This window comes from Meriones unguiculatus, chromosome 20 (assembly GCF_030254825.1).
Source record: "Meriones unguiculatus strain TT.TT164.6M chromosome 20, Bangor_MerUng_6.1, whole genome shotgun sequence".
Taxonomy (NCBI): Eukaryota; Metazoa; Chordata; class Mammalia; order Rodentia; family Muridae; genus Meriones; species Meriones unguiculatus.
In genome coordinates, this window is record NC_083367.1 from 44,203,738 (window position 1) to 44,225,190 (window position 21,453).

Below are 21,453 nucleotides of genomic sequence, written 5' to 3' on the forward strand. Positions count from 1 at the left end.
TGCCTGTATCCTCAGTCAAGCACCTGATGACTTCAAAATCACCTAATGCCTTACGGGAGTTCCCCTTTAGCAGAAGCCGTAATTCAGAATCTTTTCCAGTCGCTGTTAGGGGACTGTTGGGCACAATGTGCCAGCTCGTTCCTTTGCTTACCCATGCCAAGTCAGTCCGGTAGAGGAGTTCCTCCGTTGCATAAACAAATGATTCCTGATAAGCATATGAGCAGAGAAAGGACTCTGACATCATGGTGTTTGTTTGTAGGATGGATGTCTTTACTTCCTTCCTTTGGTTGTGGATTTTTCTGAAGACAGAACACTGCATGGGAAGCGAACTTTATTTTGAATGCGGAAGCTCACCCATAAGTCAGCGTCGGTTCTGAATGATGGGATGTCAGTCACTGATTGAATATTGTGCTTCGTGCATGTCACACTGGCCTAGCAGTGTGTACCTGTGTGGACATGGCCCCCACTCTGAGCTGCTCCAGGTTTTGTGGTTCTATCAGGAATCCCAGTGAGGTCTGTCTGCATCCAGAACCTTCTTTTTCCATACCTTTCCTTGGAATGGACAGAGTATTTGATTGAATCAGTGTGTTTGTGTGCCACCTGCTAGAAAGTTTCATGAATAAGCTGTAAGGAAGCAGTGTCGTTTTCCAAAGAGCTACTCTATGCACCCCTACCCGAGTTCATGGCTGATTGCCAGGGGCTTTTTCAAAGCTGCCATTGCAGTTTGTAGTTATTGTAGGAACTGTGTTCCCTGTTGAACTGTAGTCTTTGTCAGGCCAAAATCATGATCTGTGCTAAACTTAATACCTAGGTCGTAGTAAGCCCTTCAGAACTATTAGCTGTAGGCACAAATGAATGAATGACAGCCAAATGAAAGGGTAGTAAGAGCCAGTGGAAATCACTATGGTATGTAGCAAAATATTAAAAAGCAATCCTATTATGCATTCTAGAAACAAGGGCTTCTCTTTTCCAGCTAGGGATTTTATTTGTGGAAATCATGCTTGCTAATAGCATCAAATGGAGATAAGCTAACCATTTTCTGGCTTTCTCTCCAGAAGTGTAAAGTGTCAAGCAGACAAATGAATAGATAATTCTTAATAATAGTGTAATCTGAGCAATCAGAGCAAATCCAGAGATAAAAGAAGAAATATAGAGAACAAATTTGAAAGTATCAAGGAAGTTTTACTGTTTGCACTGATTCTTGTAGTAGTCTGGGGATACTCCTCTGAGTGTGGATTCTTTACATTTGCTACTTTAAATATCTAGAATGTGTCATCTCAAAATGAAGTTACGTTCACCTGAATTTTTAAGAAAAAACACTTCTTTTTGTATAAAAATATGATTAAATAGATTCGTTCGCTTTATTAGTTTAAAACCTGATGTAAATAGATTTGATGACACACCTACTTCAGGCATAGCTGCTTTCCAGGCAGCGGGTTGACCTCCTTGTGCCCTGGGTAGCCTTTGTCTCTCAAGTTTAGAAGTGTTTCCAGTGTCTTCCGGGCCAGCGAAGTCACCGCTACTTCCGCACCTCAGGAAGATCAAGAATTCTGTGTTGCCCTTCCAGCCACTCGCTACAGCTAGAAGGCCGCACTGGAGACCACAAGGACCCTGCCTGTCCTGAAGGCAGCGTGGCCTTCGAAAGCAAGAGTGCCCTTCGAAAGCAAAGTGCACAGAAAAGTGTCCTGCCGGAGAGTTCCTTCCCCTGAACCTGGTGAGACATGTTGGTGTGCACATCCAGAGCTGCTCCAGTTTCAGTTTTTCCTTGGTTTCATCTCAACTCCCAAGGGAATTGAAAAAAAAAATAGCCTGGATTTCTGTAGTGGAACTACTAGTCTTGTGGGAAAAGAAATAATCTAGTTCCAAATAGTTAGGCTTTTGAAATCAGAGGCTACACCTAGAGTCTCAGTAGTTTGCAACTACACGTGTGTGATTGCTGCACAGCTGGCCCAGAGGTGGAAAGGCTAGCAGGTCTTTCTTCGGTTTGAGCAAAGGATTTCCTGAGTTCTGGATCACCCAGAGGTTTCAAAATGCTAGTTTGAAGGAGTCATGCAAATATGCTTCCAGTGCCAGTTGGGGAAAGGCATGGTTTAGGATTAACCATCTCCCTGTGCGTGCGATGGTTGCTTGAAGGAGGTGGGAGAGAGAGGGAAGAGAAGGAAGAAGAACCCTGCAGAGCTCCTCCTTCTAAGGAAGCCATCATTGCCTGGATGGAATGAGGGGACCCCATGCTTGTCCTGTCTGTCCATCAGTGGGGATTGAAGAGGACAACCTCTGTGTGCAGGTTCACCACGCCCTTTAACTGTCTGACACATGTGTTTAGGTTGCCCAACCTAGGGGACTGTAGGACGCCATATTTGCTTACATTCTCCCTGCCTCTGAGCAGGGATGGCTCACAGGTGGACTGACCCATTCTGTTAGTAATAGGGCTATGGACAAATCCAACCTCAGAGTCTCTCTGAGGATCATGGTTCATACAGCCCACCCTCCTGCTAACTGGGGGTCGGGGAAAGAGAATGGCTTTGAGTTAGGGATAAAAGCAACAGTGAGTTTTGAATGGTGGAGCATGCATTGAGTTCTGTTTTAGACTCAAAGGCAATCATTTTTAGTCCTGACCAGAAATAGTAGTTATGTATCACCCATAATAACTGACCAACTTTCTCTTACATAAATCTCTGGATTGTAAAAGTGCTACTGTCTAAGAAGAAAAAACATGCCCTCTGCCAGCATAAACTTTACAAGATAATAAACAATCCCTGTTTCTAGACACTATAAACCCGGGCAGATATGGATGATAATTGCAAAAGAAGAGCTACAAATAAAAATACTATCAATTATAATTCAAAGAAAGAGGAACAATTTAAGGTGGACTGTTAGTCCTGACATAGATTATAGAACATTTTATCTATTCGTTCTGAACCATTAGCAAACATCGGAGGCTTGGCCTCTGTTCTAGGTCAGTGTTGTTGTGCCCCGTTGTGCCATTTTGCCCCTGAGGAAAATGAAACTCAGTGGAAGAGAAATTATTTGCTGTAGGACTGACACCTAGGAAGTGGCCAGACCGAAGAGCGCTCTGCAGACTCCGTGCGCCTGGCTCTTCCCACTTGCTGGTGATGCCCTGAAGCTCAGCCAAGCAGAAGACAGTCATTAGCCTTGCACAATTTAACTGGCAGTTTTATACTCATCTTTCATTTTCTCTTCACTGAATTTAAAGGGACTTTCTTTACCCTTACTTATGGTAATAAAAATAGTAGCAGTATTTTTATCAGACACAATGAGAGCCCCATACCTCAGCTGTCTTTTTAAACCTGACCTGCTCCTCTGTGGTGGTCCCCTGGAACAGCATGAGAGTGACTTCAGGGAAAGCATGCCCCCGGCAGTTGGTACCAGGAAGCCTGTGGGATACTCATCCTTTTCTGCTGCTGAGCCCTAGGTTTAGGGATCACTTTATTATATTCTCCGTCTCATTCAGCATTCATCGGCATTCGTCCTTCCAAAAGATGGAGCATGATGTGGCCTCAGTCGGAGGACTGTTGCCCCCATTATAACAGGACCTCACCTACTTGGTTCCGTTTGTTTTCACACAGATACCATCCCCAAGAGCTGTGAGATACCTCATGATTTGTGTTGCTGCAGTCAGGACTGTGTGGCAGAGGCTGGCGCATTCACTTGTCTGCCTTCCATATACTTACTGTCTGCAGAAATTGGATGTCAAGGAATGACTCTTAATAAAAATCCATACAAGGGCTGTCTCAAAAGATGTCTATCATTGCCCCCAAACCCTTACTAGAAGCAGAGCATACTGAATCTGCCTACAGACTCAATATTTTGCCTTAAAGAAAGTTATTACTGCCCACTTTTAACCCACAGTGAATTTTTTTTTAAATTTTTTTATTTTGCATGTATTGGTGTTTTGCTTGCATGTACATCTGTGTGAGGGTGTCAGATCCTCTGGAACTAGAGTTATAGATAGTTGTGAGCTGCCATATGGGTGGTGGGAATTGAACCTGGTGTTCTGGAAGAATAACCAGTGCTCTTAAGCTGGGCCGTCTCTCCAGCCCACAACCAATTTTTATTAAACAGGAAACCTTTTTTGTTTGTTGTGAATGTTATCAAAAATTATTGCAGACTTGGTGGCTTGAAATGACAGATGTATTCCTTCACAGTTTTAGAGATCAGAAGTTCAGTATCGAGGTTGTTTACAGGCTCATGTTACCTCCAGAGGCTAGGGGGAATCCATTCCTTCCTTCTTCCTGGTAGCTTTAGATGTCCGTTGGCTTGAGGCCTGTCCTGTTGTCTCTGTCTGTCTTCATATAGCCTCCTTCTTTGTGTCCATCTCGTCATCATCTGTACCTTTCTGCAAACACCCCATCAGTGGGGGCCAAGCTACGTGGTTAACTCAGGTTGCAGTTAACCTGGTTAACCAGGTTGTAGTAAAATAAAACGAAATAAAGTAAAATGAGTGTTGGACTATGTAATGTTTGTTATTAGCCCTACGATTATCATGGTGGTATTAATTAACTCACGATCACAAATAATAAGACATACCTGTTAGATTTTATAATTGCCTTATTTACTTGGGCCAGGCAGATATTTTCCTTAACACTGTTTCAACATCCTCACCATCCATCTCCCAGCCCCATCCAGTGCCATCTGCCTTAATCCTCCTCATCTGGTCTACCTCCCATACATAATCCCATGGTACTTGTATTCTTCATTTGGGCCTTTCCATGCCATTACTGGAGTTCTTTCTTTTGGCCTGTGTGCTTTCTTCCACCCTAACCCATCATGTCATCCTCCTTCCTCCTCTCTTCCCATCTGTCTGTTTCCCATGATTCTCCCTTGAATGTAAAAGCCTGGGAACCTTAGCACCTCCTACCCCATTCTGCCCTGCCCAGGTATACCCTGTTTAATTAGCCAGTTAGGTAGGTTTGCACAACACAGATAGGTATACCCAGATCTTGAGAGCTAGTAACATTAGTCAGAGCAGCCTCCAAAACATCTCCAGTTTGCACTGAGCTCATGTTGTGTAAAGATCCATTTTAAGTATTTCCTTTCTTCTTGCTGCTAGAGGAGCTGCTTTGCTGTCAATAGCCAGATGTACTCAGCTTAGAGTCCAGAGGAAAAATACATCAGTGAGTTGGGCCTTGCTCATAGGGAAGGTCTTACCAGGCAGTGAACAGGAGGCTGTTGAGATAATGTGGTAAAGCAAGGCATGAGGGAAACTCATCTATATGGACAGATGTTTGGCAGAAGAATTCTCTGGCTGAGCAAATCATGGGGCCATGATCAGGCTACAGGTATGAGGCTGATGCAAAGAGAGTCTAGCCTCCTACTTAATAGAGTAAGGCTCAGGATAGGAGCTTGAGCCTAAAGACTAAAAGGAAGCCCTAGGCTGATGTCCAAGCCATAAAATTGATGTCCTTGGCCTAGATCCTCATCCTCACAAATCCTGGGAGAGAGTTGCTGGCAGAGCTGGTAAACAAGGTGGGTTGTCTAGCTGAGCAGATTGGAGGGTGAGAGGCAGGTGCTGCGGGCCTCTTACACGTAGACCTGTTAAAGCTAAAAGCAGATTTATCTCTTTAAAAAAATGTGCGTGTGTGTTTTTGGATCACTTTTGGCTTTTATCTTAACTTGCTGAAATACTTTGAAATCTCTTAATTTTTTCCCAATTAACTGGTTGTTGTTTTATTATTTATGAGTTCTTTTAAGGACAATTTGAAATGAAACTGTTGATTGAGGAACAATGTGCAAAACCCTCCCCAGAATACTGCATTCCTCGGATGTTGGTGCCCTGGGGTTTAATGATTTAGTTTCTCCTCAGTCACCAAGATGAATCGTCAGTTGGCTAGGATTTCCCATCATGCTTACCTAGATAGTCCTCTGAATGACTGCCTGCTGCTTTGCTGGCATCCAAGTGTCCTAGACCTGTGATCTAGCACCTAACTCATGTGACAGTGCCCTGACCTCTATGTCTGTGACAAGGGACGGGAGAGTTGATAGGCTTCCTGGTTAGCCACGTTGCTGAGAGATACTTCATTGGTGTCTGTGGTTTTAAATTCTGAGCCTGTTTCCTGTCACATATTCAAGTGTTTGATAGCTTCATAGTGTTGTGACAAAAACACTATGATCAAAGCAGTTTGGAGAGGAAATGGCTTATTTGTGCTTACAGTTCTACATCACTGTTCATCATGGAAGGAAGGAAGACAGGAATTCAAGCAGGACAGGAACCTGGAGGCAGGAGCTGATGCACAGGCCATGGAGGTGAGCTGCCTACTGGCTCACTCCTGTGGTTGCTCAGCCTGCTTTCTTACAGAACCCTGGACTACCAGCCCACCCCAGGAACGCCACCACCCACCATGGGCTAGGCCCTCCCCATCAATCACTAATTAAGGAAGTACCCTACAGACTTGCCTACAGCCTGATCTTAAGGAGGCATTTTCTCAGTTGAGGCTCCCTTCTCTCAGACGACTCTAGATTGTGTCAGGTCAACACAAAACTGCCTGGCACAGGTGGTGAGTGCTTTGTTTTTTAAAGGAGGCTGGAATTCTGTGCTCAGATATAGCAAGCTGTGTGTGTGTGTTTGTGGGGGGGAGAAAGGGAGAGAGAGAAGAAGGAGAATGAGAAGGAGAGATAGAGAGAGGGAGGGAAATGGAGAGAGAGAGAAGAGGAAGAAAGGAGAGAGAGAATGACTGAATGAATATTATATACATAAATGTGACAGGAAGGCCAGGATGTCATCGTCCTCAGAGCTGTCCACCTCCTTTGAGATAAGCCTTCTCATTGGTCTGGAGTCCAGTAGGATCAGACTGAATGGCCAGGGAGCCCCAGGGATTCTCCTGCCTCTACCTCCCCAGTGCTGGGATTATAAGTGTGAGTTAACACAGCTGTCGTTTTCATGTGGGTTCTGGAGGTCACACTCAGCTCTTCATGCTGGCAGGACAAGCACTTTGCCAGCTACCATCCCATCTCCCGCTCTTTCTTTTAAGGGATCACCTCTATTAAAGACTGGTCCTCCCACTCTGTGTGTCCTGTATTGAACCCATATCAGATGAATATGGCTACTGCTTGGAAGACGTATTATGACATACACCAGTCAGTACTGAGTATAGTCAGAATGTAAAGCGAAAGGAAAGAATTGAGAATCTCAACGAGTACAATCATGTTAACAGGCATGAATCAGCAGTTTGCCCATCAAGGGAGTTAAGGTTGCAGAGTAGAAAAGCTGCATAGATCCAGGGGCCTGAATGTCCACAGCTTTGACAGACCATGTAGTGCTCAGGTGACCACAGATGCCATCCAAAGATGTGGCTCCTATTGCAGCAAACTTTGGCAGGGGAGCCCCAAGTGAGAGCTGGTCACTATTGCCCTTCCCCCGTCACTGGGCAGAGCCTGCCGGGGCTTGGCCTACTTGTAGCTTTGTTGGGTAGGGGATTTGTACAACAGGCCAGAGGAAGCCCTCCTCTCTGCCTGGCTTTCTTCTGTTGCTCCCTGTCAAGATTCAGTGCTACATTAGTTTAAAACAAGCAAATAGAACCTTTGCCTGGGGATGATTTTGTCCATCCTTGGAAGAATGTTTTAGAAAGTAGACCTTCTAGACCAGAGAAAAGATAATCTGAAAAGTTACTTAACTGCCATTTTGCCTGTTATTCTATCATTAAATAGAAGAAGCACCTTTTCCCTTTATGAAAGAGCTGGTAGTGTATTCAAGTGTTGCTTATGGAAAAAAGTAAAAGCAAATTTGATAATGGGAAAAGATTTGGATAGCCCTGGGCTATGGCAGGTGGCTTAGTAGTTATGGTGGCCTACCGTAGACTCTTAGGCCAGGAGGCCCTGGGTCATATGCGAGAGCCCATCGTTTGCTACAACAAAACCTCAGAATATTCACTGTAGCTCTTCATATTTGAATTTAATTAATACTGACCACGGGCCGGTGTGGTGTCTCTTATAGTACCCTCTTTTTCTGGTGACCAAGAAGAAAATAGAATCGGATGTCTATGTTCTGTAGATCTTGCTCTATCAGAGTAAGGTTGGCGTGAAAAGTAAAGAGCTTCAGAAATGTGATTTTTCTGATTCTTTGTCTCCATCTGTCTCTGGAAGGTATAATCCAATTCAGTGAGCATCTTACTACTTGTGTTCATCATCAAAGTCTTAGGCAGCCATCCTTACCCCTGACATTTAGCCCACGGACACCCATTCCTTTTGTATCGGTACTGATTTGAGACAGCTCATGGCAGATTTCTGCTTCCTTTGCTGTCAACTTGTCTCCTTACTGGATTGCAGTTGACAGTGTTGTTCGCTGACTTGAAGGAACCACCAAACTTGGACTTTTCTCCTGTAGCCTTCCCTTCTTCCAGTCTTTGTCACCTCTCACTTTGGAGGTCTCCTCGTTCACCTGGTACTTCACCCTCAGTCGCTTACTTTGTTTCCTGTGGCATTCACAAGTTCTCACTGGAGACTGCCTGGCCCAGCTCTACCCCAGTTGTCTTTGTGTCTAGCTGATGAGCTTTGTGTGTACTCCCCAGCATCCCTCTGCCCTGACTTCAGCCTTCCCTCACTTTTCCTGTGATCCCTCTAGAAGTTCGTGTCCCAGTTCCGTATAGCCTCTGTAACTGGTGGAAACAAACTCACTGGAGGAAAATGAAGATGTTCTGTTCTGTTTCCATGTTGTGATACGGATGCTGTGAGCTATTTCAAAGAAGTAGCAGACTTCCTAGATCTAGTAGGTACGATTTATGTGTGTTCCACAAGTGGCTGCTAAATGGGAGAAATTAAGGTTGAAACAATTGAGTGAATTAATTTGCTTTAAGAGGTTTTTTATTTATTTTGAGTGTGTATGCATGCACACACGGAGGTTATAGGTCAGTTATCCTTGTATCCTATGGATCCCAGGGATGAAACTCAGGTTGTCGGGTTTGCAGCAAGTACCCGTACCCACTTCACCATCTCACAGGCCTCTCATTTGCTTTGAAAGTTTTGATTTGGAGCTGGAGATGTCGCTCAGTGCTTAGAGTACTCTCCTAGCATGTTCAAGGCTTGGGTCAATCTCTATAAATACCCTTCCGTGAAGTTTTGTTTCTCCCAGGGCCATCGTAAATAGCGTTCTTGTACCATTGACCTTTCTCAAGAAAGGTACCATACATGAAATTAATTTATCCTCCTATGAAGAAAGGTAACTTTGAAGAGGGGAGAGGAGTCCGGGGGGGGGGGAATGGAAAGCTTGAGTAGCCAAACGCTGGGCTGTGATGGAGAACAACTTCCTGTAGAGGAGTAACCATGGGATAATGAAGAGGAGGGAGTGGGTTTTACGTTATCACTGGGAAAACAGTGACAAGGTACCTCATAGACAGGAGTGGCATTGCCTTGAGGGAGCAGATTTCATCTCAATGGAGTGGACATGCCCAGTTCTCTTCTCACCCAGCTTTCCCTGGCAGCACCTGTAGGGTGCAGACTGGGGAGCAGGTGCTGTCAGGCGCTGATGTGTCTGTTTCCAGGTCAAACTGATGGTGGCTTGGATTCTAAGGAGGCTCTCAAAACAGATAGCCACAGAAGCATGGCAGTATTTTGCCAGTTACCTCCCTCCAGTCACACTGGCTCCTCCTGCCAGCCATGCTCTGTGTCTTTCATATTCAGCACACTTATACTGGGTTTGACATTGCTGTCCCTAGATTTACCTGATGAAAAGTCAGAACTTCTCAGGGCTCCTCATTCACTTGACCCGAAAGAGAAGAAGAAGAAAAAATAGTCTCTGGCATGATGGAATAGCAAATTGCTCTGAGCTATGACACAGTCCTTGGTGAGCTGATTGACTGCAAATTCTGACCACTCTGATTGTTAAGCCTGAGGGGTGTGTTTGCTTTTCAGAGAATCCCCATTCTTCCAGATGTAGATCTGGGGAGACATAGCTTCTTTTGTTGCTGTTACTGAAATGGAAAGTGGAGCATTAAACCATTAAAAGCACATGGCCTCTGGAGGCTGAGAAGGGCAGCTTTTTTTAACTTGTTATTTTTGGACCCTCTTCATTAATAACATTTGTCAGAAACATTTGATTCCAGGCCAGAGAGATCACTGATGCTGGCATCTTCAAGATAAGTACATTGTGGCTTTCCATTATGTATTGACTAGTAAACAGTATTGTCTGTTTGAGACTTCTGATGGTGACATTTCCAATTTTGGAAAATGTAAGTAATATTTGTACACTGTCAGAAAGGTGGAAAAGAACCTTCATGTCCCATGGTGGAGTTTGCATCCTGTAAACTGTAAAACCCCATGGAGTAAAGGTACAGTCTTAGTTAAAATGTTGACTACACGAAAAACTAAGTTGGACAGATATTTAGGTGGTTGTATAAGAAGAAAGAAGGATAGGAAATCACTTATGGAATATGAGCTTAATTTTGAAAACAAAATTCCTATGTGGGAAAAGCCTACAGAAACCACATTGAAGTGCTAACAGTTGTATTTGGAGTTTGAGATTATGGGAGTTCCTTCTCTGTGTTTGCTAATGTGATAATATAGTTTTATAATAAAACTAATTAAAAGGGTGTTTTTAAGGGAAGTCAATCTGATTCCAGTTGCTGCTCTCCCACTAGGCAGCTGTTTGCCATGGGCAAGCTTCTTTGCTTGGCATTGGCTGTCTCAGGAACTAAAAGATGTTTCATTTTCCCCACTCACAAGGGTGTTGCCAGTCGGCCTGCCAGCGCCCCCTCTCTCCACTCTGGTTCCTATCCTTCCCTGGTGAAACTAGCCTCACCCAGTCCACACCCAGAAGCCGTGAGTTATGTCCTTTCCTCTGGTTTCTATTCTGTCCTGTTGTAGCCTAGCTCTGATTACGTCCTCTTGGGACTTCTGTTTTAGCACTGACAACTGGTGATAATTTTAGAGAAATGATTGAAGAGTAAGAAAGGCTACTTGGCTTTATGTGACATGGTGGTTTGAATAAGATTGGCTCCCATAGGCCCATATATTTGGATGCTTAGTCACCAAGAGTGGCACTCTATGAAAGGATTAGGAGGTGTGGCCTTGTTGGAGGAAGTGGGTCAGGGGGGGTGGGCTCTGAGATTTCAGAAGCTCATGCCTTGTTCTGTCTCTCTGCCTATGGATCAGGGTGTAGCCCTCAGCTCCTACTCCACCGCCATGTCTGCCTGCATGCTATCATGATCAACTATGATCTGCATCATGCCACTGTGGTGATGACAGTGGACTAAGCCTCTGAAACTGTAGGCAAGCCTCCAGTGAAATGTTTTCTTTTCTCACAGTCGCCTTGGTCACGGCGTCTCCTCACAGCAGTAGAACACTGACTAAGACATATTGACAAGAGAGGAAATTTGAACAACTGAATTTCCTAAAACTTGAGAATTTCAGCTGTGAACTTAAATATGTGCATTTTAACAGAAATATGCTCATTAATTTGAGGCCATCCACGTTAGCTTCACCTCTCTTTTGGGTGAGGAGGAAATCCGTGTTTTTGCTAAGCAGGTTGGGCTAAGGTTCCCAGAGCTGAGTGTGAGCCCGAAGTTGCTAAACTGAGCTTTCAAGACTGTGGTGCTACTGAGACTGCCAGGCTGCTGGGAACAGGACCAGAGATGCTCATTGACACGCCTGTGCTTCATGTCCTTCAGTGTAACTTCACCTAAGACACAGGAGGAACACCAGTTTCTGAGCAGTAGCAGCCAGCCATAGATTGACTGAAACCCCTGGTTAATTTTACCCTGGGTTTCAGGAACACTGTTAGCATCTGTCTGTCCAGTAAAGCCCATATTCCTGTTGGCTCAAGTTATTCCATCTATTTAGATCAGACTTGGAGGTCTGAGACCTAGATCCGCAGACTCGTGGATGTCTGAAGCAGCAGGTGACGGAAGTGCATTGTTGGTCTTCTTCAGAGCAGCATCCGAGACTCTAGCTTATGTCCCATCCAGAACAGCAGACTCTGCCCCTGCCCCTGGGTGACCCAGGGCAAGTTACTGGGCATTCTGAGAATCAGATGAGAGATACAGTCTCTTAAGGGCCATCCTATCTCAAGAGTCCAGAAATGACTCAGTAATCCCGTTGTATATTTTAACCATCAGCGTCATGAGATGTGTAACTCAAGTCATAGGAGACCAGCAACAGCAAATCCGGATCCCTTCAGTTTCCAGGCTCTTCTACAGATGGGTTAATGGGAAAAAAGCACCTTTCTGTGCAAGGCCACAGTTCCTCATGGCCCTATACCAGCCCAAATTAGTATGAGGCAAACCAGAATACAGGGTGGGGATTTCATACAAACCAGTCAGTTGGCACTGTCTCTGGAGGCCCTTGAATACAGTGGATTCCAGCAGCTCCAGGCAGCTCAGGAGGTAGAATCCGGGTTGTTCTCTTTTGTATGCGGGAAAATGCCATATTAATTTGCATGATCATTTGCACCCATCAAGAAATGGATGTATAACATCAGCTCACGTTGAGCAAGCAGCTCTCCTCAGGCCATCTCCTGATTCCCCTGATATGCTTACACTCCTCTCTTGAGCTTATGGTATGGGACATAGTCCCCAGTGACTCATGGACACTATGATGCCTCAGGCCCACAGTGTTCTCTCAGATAGCGGTGGTTTCACTTTATCCTTTCTTCCTCCTCTCTGGGGTCTGATGAAGCATTCAGCCCATCAGACAGCAAGAGGATCTCTGTGATGAGTTTTTACATGCCTCCGTCATTTTAACGTAATCGTCTTTCTTCTAAAAGCCTTCGTTAAGTCTATTGTTAGGATTGTAAAACTACCTAAGAGAGACAGGAGGGCTTTTCCCATTTTCAGAATTCAGACAGATTTGTTAATTGTACTGCTTTACACGAGAAGTAATTAAATGGGTTGGGAGAATATGTTACATTTATATATAGTAACAAAGCGTGTCACATTTACCATCATTACTGTGCAGTCCACTTGATCACATCCTTTTGGAGGACTGAAAGGCTGTGACTGTCAAAAGTAGTGCCGGTGGCTGTTTTTGGCAGAGTCTTTGATCTAGCTGTGAATACAGACAGGTCTTAACATATCCAGATGGGGAAAGGCCATTCACGTTAGTTTTTATAAGGAACCTATACCGGCAAGGGTTGAAGCTTTTAAGAGGAGCACAGGGGATGGTGGTATAAACCTGTAACCCCATCACTGTTGAGGCTGAGCCAGGGTCTCAACTTCAAGGCCAGCTTAGCTTATATAGCAAGATCCTATTACAGTAGAAGTATGCTTTTTAACATTTTTAACTTTAAAACTTCTGAATTAAATGTTGATCAAAGTCTTTAGGGTTTTGTACCTTAACTTGATATGACAATAGGAATAGAACTCATCCATGTTTCTTAAATTTGGTGATAGTTTTAGTATAATAATAATAATAATAATAATAATTATTATTATTACTATTATATTTGCTGATAGTTTTCCTATAATAATAATTCTTATTATATATTTGTTTGTTTGTTTGTTTTTGAGACAGGATTTCTCTTTGTAGCCCTGGTTAGAACTCTGTGTTGACTAAGCTGGTCTCAAACTCAGAGACCTGCCTCCTCTGCCTCCCAAGTGCTGGAACTAAAGGTGTTCTCCACCACACCCAGCTTTGTACATTAATCATAATATAGTCTAACATAGCAGATTTTTTAGGCAAATAGAAAAGAAAGCATCCAAGCACAAATACTATATACCACTTCAAAAAGTATTTGGCCATCCTGACTGCCCACTCAAGAGCAGAAGGTAGAAATCCATTCTAGAAAGGCAACTTATACAGATCTGTGCTAGTGCCCCACGACCTCTTTTCTCAGAAGTCTGCTTGTCTACAGATCAGACATTTTTACCCAATTATCCTAATTATGTTTCAGTATGACACAGATTCTTTTCCGCTACCACTGATTTAGAGCATACTCTATTGCTTCCTCAGTCAATATTCAGTCATCAACTGCTCCCTTCCCAAACCTCTGAGGCATGTAGAGTTCCCATTGGACAGGCATATCTGACATGTGCTCCTTTGACAGCACTGCCATTTTTATCCCGTATGTTACCAGTGCTACCTTAGTGCAGGCCTTCAACTTCTGTCCTTTAAACTGTCCCCAATCTCCCGGTACTGGGATCCTCATCCCCAAACTATCCTGTTGACAGCCTCGTCCAGCCATGCCTTGCCAGCCAGGGCCTTCTGTGTGTGCTACCTTGCTTCTCACTTCCTTGTCATCTTTGGTGCATCTCTGTCTCTGTCCACAGGGGATGCAGCACTTTCCCTTCTCACCAGACAGTTTCCCTAGATTCCTTCCAGGAACTTTTATCCCATCTCCCTGCACTGCTGACACACTGCCCGCAGAAGAGGGTCTTCAGGTAGGAGGTCAGGCTGCCAACTGACAATGCTTGGGTATCTCATGCCTTGCGTAGTTAAAGTCCTTGAACTCTGTAGGAGATGGTTCCAGGCATCCTTGTCCCTGTGGAGATCTGTAGCTTTGCCCACTCAGCAGCTATCCTACACTGTCTGCTTGGCTCCATTGGAATCAATACAGTTTTGTAATACCTTTAGAAATTTGAGAGGGAGAAGTACCAAGAGAATTAGAAGGTAAGTCCCTGGCTGACCTGCATGAGCATTGTCTTCTCCTGATGGCAGCCATGAGGAGTCTGTGGCTTCCTCTCTGCTAACCCAGGAGGACAGAGACTTCCATTTGTTTTTCCTTTTAGCACCCAGCCAGGCACAGGGTCCACCCCTAAATATCTGAGGAAGGAGTTGGGCAGGTACTCACAGCTTGTCTGTTTCAGTATTTCATAGGTGCAGGCAGCTGTGGGTGACCTTTGAGATTATCTCCCCAGCTACTTCATTTTGACAGCCATGCAAGCAGCAGGTCAGAGTAACCAGTGTCCAAGATCGGACAGCAGCAAAGTCAGACTCTTAGCCTTGGCTTTCTGTCTCCTGGTCTCCCCTTTTGCTATAATGCAACACCCAGGCTGCAGTTCTTTCCCTTCTGTTGCTGTGCTTATGGGGATCTAATGGCCGCTTAGAAGATGAGGCACAGGGGCTCACCTCTGCTTTCAGTTGTTGTCAGCCGCATCTTGAATAGCGTTTGGTAGACTTCACGTACTTTTGTGTACTTTGTTAAAACACCAGATTTTACCACGAGGCAGTGAGATAAGTCCCACAGGCCTTGTTCTTGTGTATCAGGTGAGAGATTGTAGGCCAAAAGTTGTACCTGTCCCAGGCCATCAGCTAGGAAGTGATGCAGTTGATATTTTCTAGCAGTTTCTCTGTCAGCATCTCATTCCTCATTCCAGAGCACACAGGTCCCTGAAGACAGTCTGTGAAAAACGGATTGTGCAGCAGGGTGAGCTGGTGCATTTCCGGTCTTGAGGATTTCTAGTGTACACAGCATTCAAAGGCTCTGAGAGTTCTGCTGAAGGAAAGCCATCTACTGTACTTGTTTACACATGAAATACTCCTGACAGGAAACTTTTCAGTGTGTGTGGAAGCGTTTTAGGTATATTTGTGTTACTCTGCAGCCATGACAGTTCACCTCGCAAAGCTGAAACCTTGTTGCTCTCAAACAGTAACTTCCTGTCCTTCTGCTTCCCCAGCCCCGGACAGCAGACATTCTGCTCGCTCTTCATATTTATTCCGTTTCTAGGTGCCTCACTTAAGTGGACTGTATAGTACAACTCACAGCACAATGCCCAGGACACACACACAGAAAGGGAGCCCCGAGGGTGTACACCCACTGGCAGCAGCCAACTCTGACCTTCTAAAGTTTCTGGAACTTCAAAGTAGCAGCACCACCTGGATCCTGGGTGGTCAGATCATGAGCATTTGGAAGATAGCAAGCATTCAAACCATGACACGACAGCAAATGTCTTTAAATATTCCATAGCCCACGATTGTTTAACATGTTTTATACCCAGGTCTCTTAAATTCACTTGGTCACAAAATTATTTTTCATGTGATACAGAATATGGGTGTCTGAAAAACCTTGGAGGAATCTTGAGCTAAGTAAAAAAAAAAAAAAAAATCTCCACTTGTTTCAAGGGCCAGAGCCTGAGGAGAAAGTCTAGGGAGCTAGGTCATGATGCTCCTGGCATGAGTAGAAGATGAACAACAGAGTCCCAGAAACTGTAGAAGAGTGGAGCTCACAGAATACACAGCCAGCTGTGACGAGAAAGACCAGAGCTGTGAGCACAGCATGGGGAAGTGGACCCTGTGGCACTGGTCTCTACCTGTTGGCCTTCATCATCTCAGGTCAGGGGAATGAAAGGGTGAGCCCTCCTGCCTGTAAAAACAGGGCTTGGGTAGCTTAGTGATGAGAAGCTTTCAGCTTCAAATCCACTGCTTCCTCATCAACCTGAAAAGGAGGAAGAATGTTGTCTCGCCGGGTCTCAGAGACTGATCCTGCAGGGCCTCCTGTCGTAACTCCCTCTAATTGGCCTGCAGTGTAGGTCTTAAATAACTGAGGAGGAATTCAGAGCACTGCAGTTGTGTGGGCAGGCAAAGCCTGCAAGTTGCTTTGTCTTTCCCAGACCTCAGGTGTAGCTATGGTTCGGATAAGCTCAGGAAGTCCTAGGCTCTGTCGGCCCGGCACCCTAGTGTCTAATGCCATCACTTCTCTGCAACCTGAATTAGCATGAGATGTGACAGATGTAGGGACACCTAAGAGAAGGTAAGCTGCTGTCACTGTGATGATGTTATAAAGCTGCTTTTGATGTTGATAAGGTTGAGTAAAACTGTGATGAGGACTCAGGGCCCTACAGTGTGTTTAAACCAGCCTGCAGTAATGTCAAGGAGCACCCAGCTTCTTAACCCACTTGACCAAGAACAGATAATGACATCCTCACACAGTGGAGCAAGGTCCTCATAAGTTCTGAGATCCTTAGATGAAAGCCGCCACTTATGCAAAACTATCATTATTCTGTGGGCCTTTGCTGTTCTGTAAGTAAATGCTACAGTTTATTCTCTGATGCCTTTGCTTCAAGTGAGTTCAGAACTGGCCTTCTTCATTGGACCAGCACGCCAGAGGTTCTCTGTTTCCCCAAGATCATATATATATCATATTGTGTATGTATATATGTATATATATATATGTGTGTGTGTGTGTGTGTATGTATATATATTGAGGTGGCTAGACAAATGTGAAAGGGAAATTCTGGGTAGACTCCAGCAAGCTTCTTCCACAAGCCTGTTTTCTCATCTATGCACGTCTCTAAGAGGTCCAGCGTCATGGGTTTTCGACATTTACCAAAGATTAAACACAGAATTTAGTGTCTAACTGTAAAGCAAGCAGAGTGGCTGGTATGAGCAAAGTGCTGTTCTAGGCATTTGGGCTAAATTAGTGAACAAGGCTACTTAGCCTAGTTGGGGAAGAGAGATGAGATGAAGGCAGTGATGACTGAGACGTAACGAGGCAGCGTAAGAAGGGCATCTGTTTCACAGGAAAACAAGTGTCCTGGTAAGGGAAATGGGGAATGCTCCTGGCATATGGGGAGGCTATTAACCTTCCTTTGAGGTTTTTCTGAAATCTGTTTTAGATTCAGGGTTCTCTTGTTTGGACATAAGTGGGTATCATTTCAGATCAGATGCTCCCTTAGGAAGCTTTCTTTGTAGATGGTTTAATGCTTTGTGCAGGATTACCTCCAAAACGTGTGTGTCTGTGTATGTGTGTGTTCTCACATGTGCCCACACATCTAGATGCACATATATGCATGATACTACGGCCTAAGGTGTGACCTAAGCCAAAGAAGGGAGGACCCAGCTCTTGGAAATCTTCCAGACCAGTTTTTAAAGGCGAACTGGGGTGCCATAATAATGCAGTCCTCCCGTCCTGTCATTTTACAGGGGAAGAAACTGCAACCCAGAGATGCTAATGACTCACCAGAGCCAGGGAGTCAGGGGTGGGAACTGGCCTGGCCTCCAGCCTCTGACTGGCAGTGGCCGCCTTCCTGTGCCTCCCAAGTTGCTTTCACCAGACAGAAACCCTGGTTCACACCTCCCCTCCTTTTTACCTGTGGACCACTTCCACCTCCACATTTATTTGATTTATAGGAGCAAGATATTCACTTCACCCCTTCTGTATAATTTTATAATGGTAGTATAAGGCCTTATATAGTCTAGTGATGACTGGATTTCTCAGTGCTGTAGTTGGATACAGAATCTACACGGGGCCAAGTCCCCCTTTGTCCCTCCAGCTTTCCCCACACGCTCCAGTTTTTACATGTGTCCCCCCGAAACTCTCCTAACCATGGCTCGTGTCCCTCCCACCATTTTTCCTGATTCTGCATCACAAAGAGGCCAAGATTAGGAAAGACCTTCTTGAAGGGTGGACAGAGGAAAGCACAGAAGTCGCATTGGCAACTTCACGGGCAGCTGCCGAGGGCTGTGTTCTTAGGCTCTCTCTTGTGTTACCTCACAGAATGTAATCCTCACAGAAACGCCGTGTGGCAGGCGTCGCTATCTTCAGTCAATGGCCAGTACTGTGTGGTAGAGGAAATTCTGGGAGCCCAGGTCTCGAACCATAAAATCATCCGTCTTCCTTCTGTATGATGCACCTCGGAATAACACAAACCTTCAATATCCCATGTTCTATTAATTGCCAGATAAAAGTCCTAACTGTTTGTTGTTAGCATTGAAGCAGTCAAACATATTTAGCATACATCTTGGAAGCATAGTAGGTAAATTGAAAACAAAAGCATGCAGGCAAAGCCTCAGGAAGTAGAATTTTCATCTTGTTTGAACACTCAGTCCAAAGAGATCCTAGCAAGCTCTCTGGGGCCCTGTTTCAACATATCGGAGGTGTCGGCTCTTCCTGTCCTTTAATACCCGCTCGTTGCTAATGGTCAATCTGGGCAGCAAAGGCACTGCTTGCAACACACGGAGAAAAAAACAACAGGCAGTTCCTCGGCACAAGGCCGGGAAGATAAAGAAGGTCCCTGACAAACATGTGGGCTCAGTGAGTGAGCTTCTCACTTGATAGGAGTAAGGATCCTCAGGCAAAGTGGCACTAGGGTGCATTTGGTGGCAGCACCTTGGCTGAAAGCTGTGTGGACTTGGCAGGGAGTGGTGGTAGAGAAAGAGTAGCAGATGCAAGAAGGGAAAAAGAGTCTAGAGAAGAAGACAAACACAAACCCAGAGTAATGGCTGAAAGCAAGTGAATCAAAGACCCGAGGTAGGCGGGTGCGGGGGATGGCCCAGAGCAGGGCTGTGTGAGTTGAAGACAGGGTGAGATGGGAATGTTCGGCACACGGGAGGGGAGGGAGTCTGCTGGCCATGTCCCCAGTGTTAAGATAGGACAGCCTCTCTGCTCTCGTCAGGGGCGCCCTCTGGGCTCTCTTACAGACTTCAGTACACAGTTCAGCCTGGTGTACAGAGAAGGTCCTTTCGCATGCCTGAGGCTGTGCTTGATGCCCCAGGAGAAAGGAGGGCCATTCATTTACTATCATCCGAACTTGCCCCTAATAGGCCGTGAAGACCTGAGGCTGCAGTGCAGTCCTGTGGCAACCGCTCACCCAGTGATGCTAGCCCCGGAGCCATTGCTAGCACACATCTCACAACGGATGTCTTTCCATTTTCCATCGTTTGCAGTGAAGACTTTAAAGACCACACACTTACACACGAGAGTCTCAGCTCTTTGTGAAGATGCTGTCCTGCTAAAACTGTGCTTCCCTGTGGCTCGTAATGACTTCATGCGCTTGTTCGCAGGTCCTGAGGCACAGCGATATGCTGGGCTGATTAAGAATAGCATTAAAATGAATGGTTGGGCGTGTTGTAGCCAGCTGCAAATGGGAAGTTGTTTCCTGAGGAAATGTGATAAACTGAAAGTTAGCTTTAGGGTTCCACTATTTTGCGTGGGATTTTTCTGCACTTCCTTAAGGTTTCCTTGAAACGTTTACCAGTCCATTGTGAGTCCCACCCAGACACATATTTTAACACTTACTACAGACCTCAACTGATGTCATGTTAGCATGATGTAAGGGGTCAGAGCATGTGACTGTAGAATCCTGAAAGGAAGAGGAGGGGACTTTTTAGTTCAAATGTCACATATATTTAAAACGATGGAAGAGTACCACGTAAAAAAAAATTCATTCCGAAAAAGGGAAGAGGGCAGGAGAACACACATTTTAGTCTGACATTTTCTCCTCAGTACCAAGCTTGTAGGAAGTCTTACTGAGGTACGGCACAGACACATTTTTGATTTTGCCTCCCCATAAGTGGTTCCTGGGTGCCCCCTTATTCATTTTAGCTCCCATGACTGTGGTCTCTGAGCACAGGTATTGGTTGGCATTCACAAACACAATATGATTGGTTTTATAATGGAGGTGAAAGAGACAGAGGCAGTGGCCTCGTTTCGCTTGTCCCAGCTCACCATGCTCAAGCATGTCACCTGTGACAGGTGGCGTTTAGTCTTCTGTAGCCAGTTTCCCATACTGTTTGGCCCCGCTGCAGTGGTGACGCAGCTGTGTCCCAGATCAGAGGTGAAGGGCTCCACTGCGCACAGCCAGATAGATGGTCTGCTGGGTACCTGGTCCGCTGCCACGCCCAGCACTCGCTTCTTCCCGTTCGAAGGGCCCCTCCTTCGCTCCCTCATCCATCTCTTTTGCTTTGCCGCCATCTCCTCCACCATCAGCTTCAATGATTTTTTTTTACTGTTATTCAGGTGTTACACCGAAAACTTGATTTTAAAAATCAAATAATATACCAAAAAAAAAGTCCTTTTAAAAACCACCTTTTGTGGCTGGAGAGGTGGCTTAGCTGTGAAGAGTACTTGTTGCTCTTGCAGATGACTTGGGTTCAGTTGACAACACCCCCATGGCAGTTCACCACTGCCTGCGTGTCAGTTCCAAAGAACTCAACACTCTCTTCTGGCCTCCATAGGGACCAGGCAAGCACCCAGCACACAGACACCCATGCAAGCAAAATTCTCATCAGATAAATTCAAAGCCGTCTCCTGCTCCCCTTTCTAGAGCCAACCATGATTAATTCCCGGATGTGATATCTTCTGATTCTTTCCACGCAGTATAACGCGTTGTTGTTTAACATCAGCGGGATCGTGTTACGGTACTGCGTTCTAATGTAGTGATGCGCCTGGCCAGCATGAATCCATCTCTGTTTCATGTACTTTGTTCCCTACCAGCTGCTTGAGTATTGGTATTTCTCAGCGTGGCATTTCAATAATTACAGTACTTACCATGTCCTTGCTTTTATGTGTGTTTTTCACAGGACTATGAGCTGTCTGGAATTGTATCAAAGTACCTGTCAGTATATATTCACCAAGTCAACAAATGAATGCGGTGGTCTTACCCTTTCAGTTAAATCATTCTAACTTAGCCATGCATATAATGTTTATGCAATAATTTAAATCCAAATTTAAATATTCTAAGTTCCGTAGTCAACATAGTAATATATTTATTATAAGTTACAGTTGGGGGTTGAAGAGATGGCTCTGAGGTTAAGAGTACTGGTTGTTCTTGCAAAGGTCCTGAGTTCAAT

The 21,453-nt window shown here is 45.0% G+C and overlaps 1 protein-coding gene across 7 annotated transcripts in view; it reads left to right on the forward strand.

Moving 5' to 3' along the window:
- The window catches only part of Fyn (FYN proto-oncogene, Src family tyrosine kinase), a 197,793-nt gene that overhangs the window by 26,712 nt on the left and 149,628 nt on the right, over positions 1–21,453 (forward strand). The window lies entirely within an intron of this gene.